Source organism: Glycine soja, chromosome 1, assembly GCF_004193775.1.
Source record: "Glycine soja cultivar W05 chromosome 1, ASM419377v2, whole genome shotgun sequence".
NCBI classification, from domain to species: Eukaryota; Viridiplantae; Streptophyta; class Magnoliopsida; order Fabales; family Fabaceae; genus Glycine; species Glycine soja.
Genome location: NC_041002.1, coordinates 48,920,866 through 48,940,936, shown reverse-complemented (window position 1 = coordinate 48,940,936; position 20,071 = coordinate 48,920,866). Strand labels below are relative to the sequence as shown.

Below are 20,071 nucleotides of genomic sequence, written 5' to 3'. Positions count from 1 at the left end.
TCCATTGTATATGTATGAGCAAAAGCTTGCATATCTTACTGAGCAAAATTACAAATATGAAATGGAAGGTTACATCCCCTAAATATATAACATAACTAGAAAAGAGTGAAATGAAACATACCTGAGATTTTATGACTGAAATACTCTGGGAAATTTTGTTCGAACCACTAATCATTAACTTATATTGAATACACATTACACTGACTAATGTTATTAACTTATTATCACTAACTTAGTACAATAATCTCTCTTGTTCTACGTAGCATTCCGGTGGCCATATAATATGACCAGAGAATCAATTTTTTCTCAATCTAATAGTTCACATTCTATGGCAAATTTCACTGGTAAAAGAACAACTTAATACACCAAAAGCAATAAATAAAAAAATGAAGCACTGATTTTAAAGCGTGAACCTATGACATATTCTATATTGAGCTTTGACCATATCAGTCAAAACATAAGGTAGGGGATGAAAGAAGTAGGCAAGGTATCACTTTCTCATAGCACGAGACCAGGTAGAGTCAAATTTCATATGACTACATGTGCTTCTCGTTCCAATGTCTCCTAATGATTCTGACTTTGCATTTACATCACCTATTGTCGTGCTTAATAAGGCTTTGTATTATAAGGTCCAGAAAAACATTCTAAATTATTCAGCTTTGTTTATGTCTTAAAATTATTCCTTTTTTCCAAAGAAACGCTTTGTTTGTGTCTTAAAATGATTCCTTTGCCCAAAGAAACATTGTATGTGTGCCTGATTAGTAGATACTACAAATATTCTCTACAAGACATATAATCATGCTCAAGTCAAATAAAATATTGTAATCAACAATATTATCCCTTTAAGTAAATTGTATATATGAAATTTAAATTTAGAATTTTAAATTAAACTAAAATAATTCTATATTAGTTGATTTACACTTTTGATATTCTTTTCTTTTAATTCTAAAGTACATATCCATTATATTATGTAATTTGATCAACAAGGAAATGGCCTAGTGATCTCATTTAAAAATTATCTAATGTGCTCAAATTATGAAGGCAACACTTATTTTTCATTGTTTAGTGGAAAGAATTATACAGTCAATCACAATCAAGGAATATCTAAAGACAACTTAAGAAAAAAAGCATAAAAAGGATAGCATTGTTGTTGGAGTTCACTGTGGCATTTCTTGTGTGTTACATTTGTATAGTTTTTCTGACAAATTTTTATTTTTCCTTTTTATTTATTCTACTAATTAACAAGAAATTCCATATCAGGTTACCAAATAATAAAAATAAAAATAATTAAAAGTCCCCCTACAGGTGGCAAGATGCTCACCATGGAATGAAGGAAGTCCTGGAGGCCATGGCCGTTTAAGCCTAAGGGGGAATGGAGATAGATACATAGGAGATGTAGTTAATGGCTCAATTTCCCATAGAGACACTCTAGGTTGCCTTTCTCCAACAGTGGATTCATCCCAGCGAACTAGCAATCCAAGCCAAATCCATGTTTTAATTTTTAAAATCCTTTATGAATAGAGAGAAACTGTATATGGCAACATATTAGAAAGGAAGCCCCAAGTGCATACTATCATTTGACAACACCGAAGAAGGCATTACAGTTTGTGGTCGATTAGCACGGTGGGTGCCAAGTAGTAGTTGGTTCTTTTCATTCCTATAAAAGAAAATTCACTTGAGTCACACAAGATAGCACGGTGGGTGCCAAGTAGTTGTTGGTTATTTTAAGCAATTTGATCCCCATACCCCTCCTCTTTGGCATGATGACAAACCTTCTCCCAATAAACTGTAACCAACTTCTTCATAGAAACATCCCCAAACCAAATGAAATTACGAATCCATTTATTAACCTCTTTCAACAAAGATCTAGGCCAAAGATACATATAAAAGTTGTAAAAAATCATGCCAAAAATAACAGGCTGCACAACCTGGATCCTTCCTATGATGGACAATATTTTTCCCTTCCAATTGACCAATTTCTATTTATCCAATCAACAATATGGTGTAAATGAGACCTCTTAGGTGCTTCTTTGAAGATATGCATCCCAAGATACTGGAAAGGAATATATCCTTCTTGAAAGGCCAAGATGTCCTTGATTTTGAGTAATCTTTTAAGAGGAAGATGAGAAGCATAAAAATGACATTTGTTGATGTTTAAAAGTTGACCAAAGGCTTCACTATACTAGTGTAAGAGATGCTTAATGGTCAATAAATTCCTAAAGGTACCTTTGCAAAAATCATGAGATCATCAATATAAAAATAATGAGAAGGGATGTTGGTACCATGTGATCTAGGGAGGGAATGTATGTCATCTGAAGATATGAAACTGGTGATGCTTTTGTTGAGGGCTTCTTTCGCCAAACAAGCGAGAAGCGACGAGAGTGGATCACCTTAGCGGACTCCCCGACTACAAGAAAAGAAACTCATTTCCTTTTCATTAACCAAAAAGGTTAACTTAGCATAGTGGAGAATAATACCCATCCAGTTGCAAAACTGATCCTTAAAGCCAAATCTACAAAGAACCAACAAAAGAAAATCCAATCAATTATGTCATATGATTTTTTAACATCTAGCTTTAGAACCAATTGGCCATCGAAGACCTTGTTGTCCAGCATGTTAATAACCTCATATGTAATACTAATGCTACCATATATGCTCTTATTCTTGACAAAGGCATGTTGCTCAATAGAGATAAACTTAAGCACAATAGTGGCGAGCCTGTTAGCCAAGATTTTAGTGATTATCTTGAAACTAAAGTTGACCAAAGTAATAGGGTGATACTCCTCAATGTTAGAAGATTATGGAGTCTTGGGGATCAGGACCACTAAATATGGATTAAAGTTCTGTGGCAGCCAAGACTCACGAAAGAAATAGTTGACCAAGTTGAAGCCATCTTGTTGGACTAGATCCCAAAAATAATGATAAAAAGAGCCTCCAAACCCATCCGAGCTAGGAGTGCCTTTAGCCTTCATAAAGAAGATTTCCCCTTTCACCTCATCCATGGAAGGGAATTTGGAGAGATACTAATTATCTTAGGAGGATACCACGTGAAGGATGATAGATTGCACAAGAGTATTGCTACTACAACAGTTTAGGGAAGCATAAAGCCCTTCAAAGAACTGAAGCACATGACTCTTAATGTTAGCTTGCTTATGAAGAATGTGATCACCTTGATGAAGAATGGTCATTTGTTTGGAAGTTTTCTGGATCTTTGTAACCTTGTGAAAGAAAGTTGTGTATCTATCTCCATCCATGTACAATCAAGCCTCAATTTTTGTTTCCAAAAGTCATATTGGTAGTGCAACATTTGTTGGAGCTCTATTATTGCCTTAGTTTTGTTCCCCTAATGCCATTTGGATAGCTCGAAGAAGTAGTTTCCTTCTAGAAGGATTCAAATTTACCACGAGCTTTGGCTACCATTGCATAAATATTACCAAAAACAAATTTCTTCCAAGTTTTGAGCTCCTTTTTTAGGGTCTTAAGCTTTTCCTTGACACTGTAAGGGACAACCCTAAACCGGTATGCTTCAGGCATCCTTGACTATTCTAGAGTAGTTTGGTTGTCTCAACCACATCATAAAACTTTAAGGAAGATGGGAAGGAGGTAAGACCTTTATTAAGGGTCATCATTAGAAGAAAATGATTAGAGAAACATCTAGTGAGGGTGTACTAAGCTAGACTTTGGTTTGTTTTCCTTTTTTCTATTTGGATTTGTTTGTGTTTGATTTAGATACCATAGACATGAGTGAGGGATCCTGATCAATCTCTAAATGACTAGATTCTTCATGTTCACTAAGTTCACTCACCCAAAATTTCGAAATGATTCTGAAGTCATTGCCAACTACTTGGATAGAAATGTCTAAGAGTCTTGATGAAGATGGTGACTCAGGAACCACCTTGATCACAAGGCTCTGTGCGCTATTAACCATTGCACTAAGGAATTGCTGCCAACAGGTTTTATTTCCAATGGAAGGGTTGCAATGCCAACACTGCCAACAACGATGTTCACCTATTGCAGAGAGGGTGGTCCCTTTTCACTTGGAGCTCCATCAGGGTCAGGGATACCTAGCTTATCTTGTAAATTTTTTGGTACTTGTGTTTTCTTTTTCTTCAAAATATGTTTCAAGATGAAATGGATAAAGTTAATTAGTACTTTCAGTAAAGTTGTAATGTATATTTTTTTTGGTAAGTGAAAGAGAAAAGTTGTAATGTATATATAATTTCTTCAATCGAAAAACAAAAACAGAAAAATAAATGTTCATAGAAACTCTCGTTAAAATTTAGTCGTAGTAAAAAAAATGCTAATTTTTAAATCCTTATTATCTATATTTAAGTGAATTTTCAATGACTGCATATACCAAAATACATAAATACATAATTACTGAGCGTATGGATCAATTAGTATAGAATTATTTCAACTTAATGTTTACTACTACATAAAAGGCCATTAACATCGATTCTAGATGACATTCAACATCGGTTTTGAATTGACTACCATTATCTACAGCGATTCTTCCCAAAACTGATGTACATGTGGTTAAAATTATGCAATATCTAAAGCACTTTCTACATCAGTTCTGACAAAATTGATTTTGAAAGTTAAATACAACATCGATTTTAGGAAAGTAGATGTTGAAATGTGCTATACAACATCGGTTTTGACAGAATCGGTGTTGTTTTTGCAAATTTTTTCTTATATTTTTTTGTTTGTTAAATGAAACCAAACCTGCAAATTAAAACTAAAACCATTCTAAGTAGTATTAATGGTATTCACATATATTCAAATTATTATCAAATAAATACTATTAAATAAAGAAACACTTAAAGTGCAAACATAAATATACTAACTCTTAATATCAACAAGTTCGATTTTGATGAATGCAAAATATCATCTTGGTTTCCTAATTTTGGTACATTCTATATTTTATAACTATTTATGTAGTTTTGTTGATTTTGGGTGAATCTGATTTTTGAATCCTTATATCTTGGTTTGCAGATGTTGGTAAGTTTTTTATAATCCAAATTCGCTCTCAGGTTACTAGAATTTTAAGTATATAATTTAAATAAGTTTTAAGTAATCTAAATATGATGTTGATAATCTAACTTTGTTTAATTGGATAATCTAAATCAGTGGTACGAGGAACAATTGTTCCAAGACTACCATTTGCATGTGACCATTATCAAGATGGGACGAGGAACAATTGTTCTAGTACTAATTTTGTCAGCAATCAACTCTCAACTTTAATATTTTAATATTAGCAAGATCTCAACTCTAATATTTAGAACCAGACAATATAGTAGCCATGAATTATAGCAGCTCTCAACTCTAATAATAGCATGATCCCATTTTAGTTTCTTTAACCCAAATGAAGTTAACCCAAGAGTCAACATTAAGAATCCTCATCTCGTAGTTTATTTATCCTCATATTGGACTCGAACCACCACAAGTATGCACTGACTAGGTTCTAATTTCAAGACCACAATGATAAACAAACCCACAAATACAACTTGTGCTAGCAGTGATTCCACTAGCCTAATATCACAGGTGTTCCAAATATAATACCAATGCAAAATAAACATACAACAAGTTGATACGAGAAGCAGAACAATATACAAGCATGTATATTGTTGTTCCATATGTTTCTTATACAAAAATTAAGTGTTGTCAATCCTTATTTCAACCAATATAAGTATGCTAAGAATAACACTACTAAGCATGAAAAACAAAATAAATGTTTAAGAGAAAGAATGAAGACTAATGGAAAATTGGAGACCTTAGTAGGATTGTTGTCAATAAACTCTTATCGCTCCTTTTCCAAACTTCTTTATTTTAATGTTCTCCAGATTTATTGGAACTTGCACAAGACATACAAGAAAGTCGGGAAAATATTCCAAACAAAATATAAGGGGGATAAGAACTAATTACACATATCATTTCCATTCTAGATCCTAGCTAACATTTGCATACATAAGATTTTATGGTTCCTAAATCAAGCTGAAAAAAGGAACATCTTTGGTGAATTTAGACTAATCAAAGATTTCTAGGAAAAATGAACACTCACCCAAGAGCCATAGACTTCAGTAGTGTAAAAAAAGGTTAGACCTCCATCCATATTGGTATTGAACGCATCTTTAGCAACCTTCTCATTCCTATCTACAATTACCACAAAGCCATAATGAATACATTCATAATCTCATATTGTCCATTTAAAAAACTATTTCAATTCACTCAACTCTAAACACTATATACATCATATGAGGAAAGGCCACTTCATGTTGTCTTAAATATGCAACTTTCATATATTATAGCATTTAATGACACCTTAAATAGAAATTAAAACGACAACTTTAAAACAAGGAACAAATAACATTCCAATAGAAACACAAACAAATAGAAGCTTTGCAATAAAATTAGCTTCCAAGATTCATTCAAGAAATTCCTACTATGACTACCATGGATATATACATTAATCAATAAAATAATAACATTAAATAAGATAATATAAATTATAAAAAAATTATACTTAAAAAATATTTTTTTTATATTTAAGACCAAATAAAATTCAATGTACATTTTTTTCTTTTCTTTTCTCTATGCTCCATTGACCATCAACACTGATTGGTGAGTAATGTAACAAGGAAGGAAAATGTAAAGTAATGTTGTATATAACTGATACGAGTGGGTATTCCACCTCTTTTGCCTTTGCAACCAACCGGTAATAAAGTGTCAATATACCATAACATTAACATTGTTTCTTTCTTTTCCAGGAATGAGTATTACAACTGATCATGTTATGTAGACCATGGACTCTGTAGAGGGTGAGGCAACATGATGTAAAACAATACCTTTAATCAAGTCATTTCTATTACACACACACACACACACACACACACACACACACACACACACATATATATATAATAGAATTTTACAATAACTTAACATGATTTAACTAAGCATATAATTAATCAAGTTTTACATTTTAAGATTAAAAAAAGGCTAAAATAAGTGGATGATATTATATATGTTGCAAAAATTTATAGAAAATGATAGGATGGTATTATCAATCTCTAAATCAAAGAACTGTGACAAAGGTATTTTCTGAACTAAAATGCACTTGTTTCAGTTTCATTAATTATATAGGAGATGATATGCTTTAACTATGTTGAATTCTTTTCATATCAATTCTTATTTTCACATTCATATTTCTCCAATTTTTCTTTTGGTACTTATTGTTGTGTGTCACCAAAACCTTAATGTTGCAAACACTTGTTATGATCACTAATATGTTTTTAAGTAAAAGAGCTTCCAAAAATACATGCCAACTATGCTATAGATAAACGTGATGAAGACAAGGCAAAATAAATAAAACAAGTTTATGATAAAGACAAGTCAAAGGATGAAGCTTTTAGAGATCAAAATATCTCATATTAAACCTGATTAACATACAAAACAAGTTCCTCCACCTTCATGGTTATGGATGTAAACACATTTAGAGATGAGTCTAAGGGGCTATTGAACCCCAAAGCTCTGGACTTGTAATTAAGTAAAATTAGAAGATCATGGTAGAGAGAAAACCAATGACACTCTCCCACCCCTACCCACCCAAGAAAAATAAAACAAAACTATCTCATCAGTCTTTTATAAATTTGTTAACAAATACAAGTGTGGTAGCTTTAGAAAACTATAATTTGGACATTTCATCCTAGAAATTATGCATGAGAATAAGGTTTAAACTTTGTTTTATGTATCAAACTATCCTCTAATCCATGCCCAATATCATCCCTTTCCTCCTTTTTTGCAATTGCTCATAAGCAAGAAACAGTTTAATTAAAAAATAAACATGCTTGACTATCTCTACAAATTAACTAAATTCACCTTAGCATTGGTATGCAAAAAGTGGTTTTTCCCAACAAAATGAACAACTACTTTGCATTGAGGACAAAGAATGTCCAAGTGTCTTTCCTTTGATTTCCTTAGTCACTTTGAGAAGCAACCATTGCTATAATGCCACATAGCAATTCAAGCAAAAGTCAATGAACTGAAACAGAACTACAATACTAAGAAAAGGAGGAGAAAAAGCTATCAATACCAAAAGTTATTATGTCATGGAGAAACAGTAACAACATCATGCCGTAAGTTTAAGCAAATGCTACACTTTGCATGATCGACATCTACACATATCTAATAATTTATAATAAACCCCAAATATTTATCTTGGCTAATAAGGAGCATAATATACTCAATTACTTAAAATTTATTAAGTTGTCAAGACTTCACCTCTTGTTTTCCACTGTAGCTGGACATAGATCAGGATTCCTTACTATTTTGCACCAACTATGTTTGTCTTTAGAAGTAGTTGATATCTATGAAGATATTACTTTTTCATCTGAACTTATCTTCACATATGAATATCTCTCGTGTGATGGAATTGCAAGAAGGAAATAGTTTGACCAAAATAAGAGCCTTCAGGGAGTTTCAAACTTTATACTAAAATTATACCCTCAATTATTTATATCTAGGAGTCAATTTGGCATCCCCTTAAACTTGGGATGCTAATCTCATAAGTGTTTTTCATACAAATTTTCAAAGAAAGTTTATCCATGTATTTTAATTTTAATTTTTTAAGGGAACACCACACGAATACCAATAGTTAAAACAATAATGCCTGTAAAAATCATTCAAATTATATTCTTGTTAACTCATTGGCAAGTGTACTAATTCGTCCAAGTAGTAAAGTAAAAACGGAAGTTCGAGTGTTGAGTCCACAGGAAATTTGACTATACTCAGAGTTATGTATATCCAATTTTTAAGCAAAAAATGAATAGATTCAACTTTTTGTGACATGTGACATTAAAAGTAAATTGACATAAAATTAAACTAATTAGCTAGCATGTGCAAGGGTGAGAAAAACAAATGCTCGGAGTGATGAAGTGACGGTTGATGTCGAATGACAGATATGTTGGGGCTTAGCCTACCGAAACTACTCTTGATGTAACGTTAATAATTTTTTTCTATTCAATATTATTCCAATTATCACCTACATCTACTCGTATACTCTAGCCATGATTCCTCACATGAAAGAGCCTAATTTACCTAATTCCTCTCCTAATCCCTTAAGAGATAAACTAGCTAAATTGAATTATAAACAAAGATGCATAAAACAGGCTAAATAATACTATTCTATCCCTAGAGATAAATTATTTAGATGCTCTTTTTCAGTTCTTAAGAGATAAACACTTTCCAATGCCTAAACCTTAAAACATAGCATGAATATGAATGATCAAGCCACAAGCATGAAAATAAACACAGAAAAGAGACAATGAAACTGAAATAACATTAAATAGATAGTAAGAATCATTACATCAAGAGTGTTTAGTTGCTAAACTCCCAACAATGGGTGGTTTAGGCTCTCATTGTCATGAAAGACTTAAAATTACAAAAATGGTGAAGGTGGTGGAAGAGAAGGGAAGAAAAATGGAGATGAAGGGAAGGAATGACTCCTAATGGGTGATTCTCCTCTCCTTGGACATGCCTTAGCCTTTCTTCAGTGTGGGTAAGACTGAATGTCTGATTCCCTCATTTTTCCTCACTTAAGATGCAACTCAGTTGTGTTTTTTCACGACCTCGCGCTAAGTGCAACTATGTGCTAAGTGAGGAGTAAGTGGCTACGCGCGCTAAGCGCGCCTTCACGTGACATCTGGTGTCCTTAGGTGACTTCTTCGCGCTAAGCGAGGGTTTCCCGTTGTGTGACCGTGTCGCGCTGTGTGAGTGTGGCGCCCTGACCGAGAGTCTTTAGGGCTTCAACTCTCTTCATGCATTCTTTTGTGTTTCTACAAAAAAATACACCACCAAAATAATATAATTTACCAGTTTAAGCACCTACTGGACAAAAACTCATAGAATGTCAAAATCATAATGATTCACACAAAAAGAAGTAATAAAAACGAGAAAATCTGATAATTTCTATGTGACTTAATTACAAAATATATTTATGCATAACAATTAACAATTCTCAAGAACCCCTTTGAAATGTCAATTGTATCACTATCCTCTACACTCCCTACCACCCACTTCAACCTAACATACACATATATCCAAATCCTTTTTCTATCCAAACCTACAAATTTTTAGTCATCATGAAGACAACAACACCTTTTAAATTAGGGTCATTATTATCATTACTATCGTACATCCAATTTTAAATGTCATCCACAACTACCAATTGTTACAGCTCATGTATGACTAATTAATCAGTGGAAGTATTCGGAAACCTAGCATGAAATGAAAGCTTTATCATTCAAAAAAATGTGAACTTGGCTGTTAAACTATAAGAAAAAACTTTTACTCCCTACCATCTGATTAAGTTTAGAATTCAAAGAAATAAAGTGAAATTCAATAAAGGAGAAAGGAGGGGAAGAAATGGAAACATGCAAAGCCCCAAGTTTGAAAATTTATTTGGTATCTGCAAAATGCACGTGCGATTGTGGATACGCAGAAAGAAAATTAAGCTGAAAAGTGATTATTACCAAGCTTGGCCCAGATTTCATCTGAGGGGTTGGTTGAAGATGAAGCAGAGCATTCTCCTTTTTCATAGACTTAACTATCATTACGAGCTGAAAAATTAAAAAATATTGCTAGAATTGCTCTTGTGCCTTTATCGGCTCTGGGACACATGATTCACCAAAACAATACCCATAACAAGGCATATTGCTTCCTTAAACTTGGCAATCTCACCCATGTTCATTTCTTAAGGTCAAGTCTCTTCTCAACATTATTCTATTGCAAAATTGAATCATTTCTCATCATCTCAAAATGTACGAAGCCTTAAAAAATTTCTAAGCAAGTTTTATGACTTTTGGTTATTATTATTTTTCTATTATTGCAAAAATTTTCAACTTTATCAAACTTCGAGACTTAAAATTAACAAGTATTACTAATAAGGTATCTATATAGAGAAATGCTGAGAAGAGACTTGAGAAAGGTATCTATAGCATAGTTCTTGAAATATTAAAATAGCATCATTAACGGGAAATGTAACTTAGGAACAATGAACTGAATAAAACATGTTGAAAGCTAAAAGTGAAGAGAGAGATACTTGGCGGAGAATGTGAATAGCAACGAGACCCTTGCAGGGACGTGACACACCATAAAATGGTGAACCCTAGTAACAAACAAAATTCAATTGTCCGCATCAAGGATAATTGCTTCCAAGCGTGACTTCCTTACCTTGTGTCTTTCGAAGGCAGAATCAGTGAGGAAGAGTGGTCAAAGAGAGGAAGGGAGGGCGCAGGTGCAAGCGAGCAAGACTTCGCAGCTAGGGTTCGCACTGCGGACTTCACACTGAGAGGATAAGAAGTGAGGCGAAGGGTTTGGGCGACACTAACAAAGGCGACGTTGTTGGGGGTGGTCGTGGAGTAGCTTCTGCCAGAGCAAGAGAGACAGTGAGAGCCAAGAACGTTTGGGTCGAAGAACTCGAGCGAGAACAAATAAAAAATTTAACATCAGGTACATCATAGGTTTTACTAAAATTGTCGCAAACACTCAACTATCCACATTGATTTTCACTTAAAACTAATGTTAATAAAAAAATTTAATATCAATTTTCCTCAAACTGATGTTAATTAAGTACAATTATTTATATAATTGCTGCTGCATATTTGTTAATATTGATTTTCACATAAATCGATGTTAATCAGATGTTAATTGTATTTTTTTAAGTAATGGTCCAATTTCGAAGGAAGAAATTGATGGGGTTGTAAAAAAAAGTGATGGTAATAATTAAGAGCCACCCAACTATTTTAATTTTAATTATTAAGGCCTTTTTGGATTTAATGAAGGAAAAACACTATTTTAAATGTCTATTGTATGATGAAGGAAATTTTACTTAAAAGCCAAGGTACCGAAAAGCTTATTAACTTACCTGTGACATTGATTAAGAAAATATATTGCCTTCGTAAAATTGGAGATTTTTGACATTTTTTTTAATAGGTTGCTTGTTTAAAATAATAATTAAGGTCTTGACAGCGAAGTTGGGGTGGGATGGACTCTTTAATTGTATGTAATCAATATGATTTCATTGCTAAAAGACATATTTTTAAGGCATTATTGTGATTAACGAGGTCATTGGTTCTTAAAAAAGGTCTAGAAAAGAATGCTAATTGAACTTAAAAGTGAATTTCGAAAAATTAAAGCATGTGATTTTTCGATTGGAACTTTCTAAATTATATGTTTGAAATATTTGGATTTAATGACAACTAGAGATCATAAATAAAGGTGTACATTTTTAATGGGAAATTATCAGTATTGGTACGTGGAAGGAAATTTTTAGACTATGAAGGTTGTTTGACGAATTTTGAAATTGTGTCAAAGTTAAAAATCATTTTTTTTTATAAGTAGTGTTATATATTAGGGTTAATGTGCAAGAAGCTTATTGCATTTGTAAAAGATATTTAAAATGTTAAAGTTGGATCGATACCTTTTAAAATACCTTGGTCTCCCAATCACTCAATCTAAGGAATGCCGCAATGTGGCATCTATTAATGGACATGATTGTTTGAAGGTTATTTTTGTGGAAAAACATATATTTTTATTTCAATGTTATTCATGCATCTCTTAATTTTTCAAAATGTCAGTGAAAGTGCAAAAAGTATTACTCAACTTCAACACAGTTTCCTCTAGAATAGGTCTAGGGATAGGAAAAAGATAGCTTGATCAGTTAAACAGGATGTTTTAAGCCTAAATGTAATGAGGGGATGTGGGTTAATAATCTTGCTCTCTTCAACTTAAGCTTATTTGGAAAATGGCGGCAGAGTTTAATGGAAGAAAAAAATGGAAACTTTACCAAAAAAATTCTGTTTTGTTTGTTATCATTAAAATAAAGGGTTTTATTATTTTGGTCCTTAACACTTGATGGTGTCTTCTGCTTTGGAAATTTTTGAGTTGGAGAAAAGGTTTTTGAGAATATGTGAAAAAGCTTGGACCCTTCTAAGGTAGTGGATTTTCTCCTTGAAGATGTTCTTGATGAACAAAATATCTACTAAGAGGAATTTATCACATAGAAATGTGTTACTTTGTAATAATGATCTAATATATGTTTTATGTGGAGAAAGTGATGAATATAATTGGCACTACATGTAATCATGTATTACAAACCTATTTGACATCCATCCATTCTCTCTATCTGTCTTTCTATCAACTCATCAATATTTTTCTCTCTTTCTCTCTCAAAATGTCAAATAACATTGGTTTTCTATACATTTTTATCCTGACACTGCTCAATTGGTCGAGAGATAACATTCCTATTCCTTGATTTTTATTCCAACTTTTCTTTCAATTTTGTTTATATGGCATAAGAATCTTTTGACAAGAAAGCATGGGTCAATGATTTTAATAGCGATGGAGTGATCCATATGGGAATTAAAATGAGATTGTTTTCCCAAACAAGAAGTGCGAATCGATCTTAATTTTGGACCGGATATAAAAATGACTTTATGGAGATGGTTTTTGGCCAAATCTAGGAAGAATCCTTGGTTGCTAGCTGAATGGTGTGGCAATCCCTATTTCACGTGTTTCAAAATCTGGTGGACATTAACCAATGGTTTGTTTTGTTCGTACATGAAATGTTGTATTGGTGGCTTCATTATTGGAGTATTGAAGGTTCAATTATGATAAGGCTATTTTATGCCGCTATGATGCATTTTGATTTACTGTACAAAGAGTCTCTGCTAGTATAGCTTGCTATTCAAATCTTTTGTTAGCTGCAATACTCATTGTTCATTCTACGTGGAATATTGTAATACTTTGCTGTAGGTATTTGAAAAATAAAAATGCACACACCTCCATTCATGCGTCTCATTGTTCCCTTTGTATCTTTTGTACCTTTGCTACTCTTATTTACGATGTAATTCTTTTTTCTTAAATTGATTAAACATAATTAATTAATGTACTGAAATTAAGATTGTTAAATATTATTTAAGTTTGATCTTTGTCAGAAATTATTTTTTGTCAGACTTTATTTATTTTTTGGTCGAATTCCGAAATAATTAAAGTTTTTTTCTTTTAATGAACTAAAGGATTAAAGAGAGAAAAATATTAACCCGTGATCTCTTGTTTTCAAGCTGCTTCTAATGTATGATCGATGCATCTATTGGTCACTTAGTTTTTCGTTCTTCTTCCTTTCACATTAAAGACAAATGAAAAGCTGGGAAACTTGCTATATTAGCTAGCAGAAATCAATTAGCTTGTTTATTTCAGGGACTAGTTGGAATACTTTGTTTTCAATTCTTTTCTTTTTATCTAACATTATTATTGCTTTGTATATAAATTTTAAAGTATATATATATATATATGTTCCTTAGTTTAAGAGATCCTGGGTTCAGTGTCTAATTGAGTAAACTTGAAAGATGGAATACCTACGTACGACAGTACTTTTTTTTTTTTTTTTTTGTTGGAATACCTACTACTCTTAATTATAAGAATAACTGTATTTTAAAACAGTTGTTGCATATATCAATATTCGATATACAATATTTTATATGATTTTTATATATATATACTTTAATGTCTATATTTTAATATAAGATATTTATATTTTCATGATAGTACTATATGAATTTTATATGATGCATCTTAATTAGTTGCATTATATCGTATAATATTTAAATTAATATTGTATCATACACTGTCATGTAAATATGTAATACCTACTTCATCTAAAAAGTTTCGACTTGATTCAATAGTGTCCTATTTTATTTACATTTTACAGTCTCCCATTTATGACTCTAGCTAGACTCGGGCCGTAAGGGTCAAGATTCAAGAAATGTGGGCATGCAAGAATTGCAGTTGTTATGTATCACTGATATCTCTTGTATCTTTCATGATACAATCCTATTTAAGTTCCGTAAAATCACTGTAAGAAGTAATTTAACGCAACTACAAATCTAGATACCAGGACCAATATTTTTTATTAAGCTGAATTAACTCCATAGTGATCAACACAATAAATTAAGTAGAGTTTAATAAGTTGAAATGTTTAATTAAATTTGTTTATTACTAGTATAAAGTGAATTTATCACGACAACGCATGCCACAAAATCTCATAAATTTGATGAGTGGAGTCATATGTTTTTTAAATGATTGGAATGCTTACATTTCGTCTTATAAGTAAATTACAACGCAAGTATCCTTGTACGGAGATTTTAAATAAAGGTAAAGTTTCAATAAATATAAATTAAAATATATTATGAAGGATATAGGTATAGTCAATTTGAATTGAATTTAAAAATTTATTAAAAATATATTAAAATATTAGTTTTTAAGGCAGAAAAAATATTTAAATATTTAAAATCATAAAAATATGAATATTTTATTCAACAGAAATTGAAGTTAAAAAGAAATAAATTAAAAAAAAGGCAAGCGAGAGAAAACAAGAAGATTAAGGCAGTGTAATATATAAGAATAAAGAACTACTCTATAAAGTATATGCACTTGATAATTGATATAACTATACCTATTTTACTAATTAAGCTCATATAAGAAATTGAAATATAAATAAGGAATTTACAATAAAATAATTATGTAAATGTGAAAAGTGTATAAGTATATTTATTTAAAATAATAATTTGATAATTTTGTAAAAAAATTAGGAGCATTAAACATGAAAAATTAAAGTACAAGAAGAGATACAAGATTTTAAATTAATGATAATAAAACTTCTCTTGAGCCGATGAAAATCCATGACTAAGAGTGAGATTATTTTTTAACTTAGTAGGGTGTTAGTAGGTTGAGAAACAGCCATGAATTCTAACTCAAGACAAAAGAAAATTATGTATTTGATAAAAATATAATTATTTCACAATTAAAATGATTATAATATTAATTGAGTTTAATGATTGTATACTGATAATATAAAATACTTTTATATTATTAATTAGTTATACATTATTGTTGATATAACTTTAAAAAAATTAATATAAAAATTAATAAACTTGTTCTATATAATAATTTTTTTTGAAAGATGATATAAAATTATTTTATGCCTTCCGTACATAATCTAGTTTCTCATTACAAAAGGTGGATATTGATTAAAAAAAAAGGTTTCCTCAATTTGAAAAACTATTATTATATCGTCATCATTATTATTAATAACAATAATAATGATTAGGAATGGATGCACGGGTGGCAAGCAGGGCCTTGGCCCCCTTCCTTAGGCCCCTGTATGTAAATATGAGGAAAAAAAGAAAAAAAAATTAAATTGAAAAGACATTAATAAAAAATAAGTTTTTAAGTTAACATTTACTTAAAATTTTTCCAACAGTAGATCATATCTTTAATTTTATCCATAAAATTAATAATTAATGTTTTTAAGACTTATTATTTATTATAAGTAAAATATTTAAATAATCACGTAAAAAAAATTTAACCCTCCTTAAACACACTCTTGGATCCGTCCCTAATAATAATAATAATAATAATAATAATAATAATTTTTATTGTTACTTAAATAAAAATAATATCTATTATTAAATTGGCATTTATAAAGTGTTGGGGTTGAAAATATATCTTCTTTAGGTAATGAGGCTGGTCTTGCACCTATTTGTGTCCATATATAAAGCTTTCAGTATTAGACACACATAGTCGAAGGAAAATAAAATACTAGAAGTCCAAATATATTTTGTGACAAAAAAGTCCAAATATATAAGTAAATGTTTAAAACATATCATGTTGATTATTTACATGTTCATTATGTGTCTCTAATCTCCCTTTTATTTTTATTTTTTTAAAATTGAAATTAGATATTTGAGAGTTTATAGCGTCTCATACATTTTTTAACCGCCTAAGTTAGAACCCCTTTTATGTCTTTTTCATTCATTTTAAGTTATATATGTCTTATGTGCTCTTTTTAAACAATTATTGAAAAGAGAAGATCGATCAATTGGTAGAGAAAAGGTTCAACACAAATGCACAATATCCTCCACCTATTTTTTTCCTCCTGGGCCTACAATGGAAGGTGCAATATATGCATGGATTCTGAAAATTATAGGCCTTTGAGAGCTTTAATCGGAGATAGCTACAGTACATTAGAGGACCCAAACTATTTAATCTAATAAATGAGTGGAGCCATTGTTATTGGCTTTCCTTTTCCTCTTAATTTGTTTTTGGATGCATGCAATCGTCATTCACATGTAACTCCTGCACCATCATACATAGGGCCTCCGTAGAAGTACTAGTGATGCCATTTCTTCCAAGGTATTAATTGTTTCAATTTGCTTTAAACAAATCAAATTGGACAAATAAGGAAACTTTATTACCGGAAATTGAAGTTGTCTTATCTTTCTGAGTTTGGCTTTTCTATCTTTGTTTCTTTTAATTCAAAACTTTCTCTAAGGTGGTCAATTACATAGTACTAGTGGGTTCTTAATCATGTATGGTAGGAGATTTTGGATAATTTACATAATGTTGTCCTAGGTTTAAATTTTGTTATCGCCATACGCCAAAAAATAAAAAAGAAGTTACATAGGTACTTGAACCATCTTCTGCCAAAACTCACTTTGGTCTCTCTCAAGTCTTTTATGGGTTGATGAAGCTCTCTAATATGTCTGAACTTCAATAACTGCATATATATGAATTGGTGAATCGAATTGAATATTACACATAAATAAATGTAAACGGAGCTGTTCCTTTCTTTTGCATTAAATACCGTAATGTTGATTTTCTTTGAACGCCTTAGATCTTGAGGTTTGGCGCGTCACATCATCATTCACGTTCTATATATATATATATATATATATATACACACACACACACACAACCAAGTTACCATCCTATATTTTCATTCATAAATCTAATTCATTTAATTATAAAAATAAAATTAACATATCGGTGAATTTAAATCAACCCAAAATATTTATTGCATAAATCATAGGATAATATAAAAAATATAATCAACAACACAATTTTTTATTTTTTAATGAAATATTACAATGTCTTGAGAACATTGGTTATTATTTACCTTTTGTACATAGCCAATAATACAAGTTGCTAATGGACTTAGGTCATGCAAGAATTTTGGTCAGTTGGTCTATGTGATGTATAATTCTATTATAATTAAACTGTGCTAAAATTAATCGTTTGTCTTGTTCTTGAAATGCAGGGAGCGACCTTTTAGAAAATTTTAGAAATTAAAAACAGTAATAATACAAGTTATTTGCAACAACGACAATAATACAAGTTCATGAACATTAAGTTTATGCAAATAATTATAAAAATTAAAATAAATAAATAATACAACTAATCTATATAGTACGTTTCATTTTTTTATAGAAAAAATGGAACAATTTAATCGTGTTACAACTTACAAGTAGATGTAATTATTGCCAACCCTTTCTCATCTTAGTTTCTTTTAAACTTGAAAATTTTTCATGTTGAATATATGCGGTTTGTCAATTTGCTGCTTATAAAGTTATGCATAGTAAAAATTGATACACCAATCCTGTAGATAACTTAATAATGAATGGTTTTAATTAATCATATGGAGTTTGAATTTTATCAATTATTTTAGAAATTAAATTGAATTAATTTGTTGGCTTAAGAATTATATATAGGTACGAATTATTTTTCAATTATTATTATTTTTATCTTATAAATAAATTTATTTATTTACATTAATTTATAATTTTAAATTATTTTGATTATATAAAATATTCTATATATAATATTAAAAATATAAATTTAATCACTACTAATTCGATGACAATTTAAATATTACAATTGAACCAATAAACCGCAAACTAGTATTTTCATTGATAAACCGATCAGTTATTTATATTTTATTTGCTCTTTACATCAATTCCACCACTTTATTAGATTTTATAATAAATTTATAATATATGAATATGTCAAAAATGAACATATCACTGATAAAATATAAAATAAATTAAATGATAGCTAGAGCTTGGATAATTTACATGAAGTTTTAGGTTTTTTTGAGAGCATGAAGTTTTAGGTTTAAATGTCATTGTTTCTATTAGTATACAAAAGATTATTTTTTCTCTGTAATAAAAAAATTAAGAAGGGAAAAAGCTGCTTAATTGAAAATTTTGAATGCCATAAATTTCGGAAAGAGTAATAATATTTGTAAATCACATTGTTATATAAAATACCTTATTTTATTAGATGAGAAAGTTATTTAAGTCTATATAATATTTGAAAGAAAAACCACAAGTAAAAGTTGAATTAATCCCAGTCAGTCTTATAATTTTTTTAACATTAACCTGTGTACTTACACTCACAAGTCACAATAGATAATCTTTTTATTATTATTATTATTATTATTGGTATAATATAGAGTTGCTTTCTATTTTTGTCCACCTGTGAAATTGTAATTCTTCATTTGTATACTATAGAATTGTAATTTTATCACAACAAATGAGTGGCCGAAAACTACTAGCAGTAAATGTCAATAGGGCACTTGATGGAATTAGTCTAGTTGTCAGTTACGATTCCTCAGTACGTTTGTACACTCTACGGTACTACATGCCCCATACATAGTTTTCTCCGCAAAAGTGATTAGCTTTTCAATTATTTTAAGAGAAAATAGTTTATATATTTATACTATATACTACTAGTATAAAACAGTCTCATATTTAATTATAAATATAATATATAATAAATTTGATGATTATTATAATAATTTTAAAACAATTATATCAATAATAGGTTTTAATTGATTGACAATGTAATACTTATGATGTAAATGTTGTTTTTTTTTATTAAAGATATTTATAACATTTTAATGAATTTATATTCTAAAAATCAACATAAAGAAAAAATCTTTCGTAGCTGAACCAAGGCTTTGTAATTATTTTCACAATTAACACCGGCTTCATTGTTTGCACGGGTCACAAAGGTTCTGTTGGACTTTCTGCAAGTTAAGGTAAAGAGTGCTAATGGCCCGACCCGGTGATGTAGATGCAGTAACAGTTAACTATGATACTTACAACACAGTTACACGAGATTTCGCGATCACAATATGTATCTATTCAATTCCAATGTGGCTTCATTTATTTCA

At 30.4% G+C, this 20,071-nt stretch overlaps 1 long non-coding RNA gene across 1 annotated transcript; it reads right to left on the bottom strand.

Moving 5' to 3' along the window:
- Positions 1–9,323: 9,323 nt before the first annotated feature.
- On the bottom strand, positions 9,324–11,549 carry LOC114405485. Its single transcript, XR_003665244.1, has 2 exons — positions 11,230–11,549; positions 9,324–9,833 (listed from the first exon to the last, which is right to left on the bottom strand). It is a non-coding gene; the product is annotated as an uncharacterized LOC114405485 (long non-coding RNA).
- Positions 11,550–20,071: the final 8,522 nt, after the last annotated feature.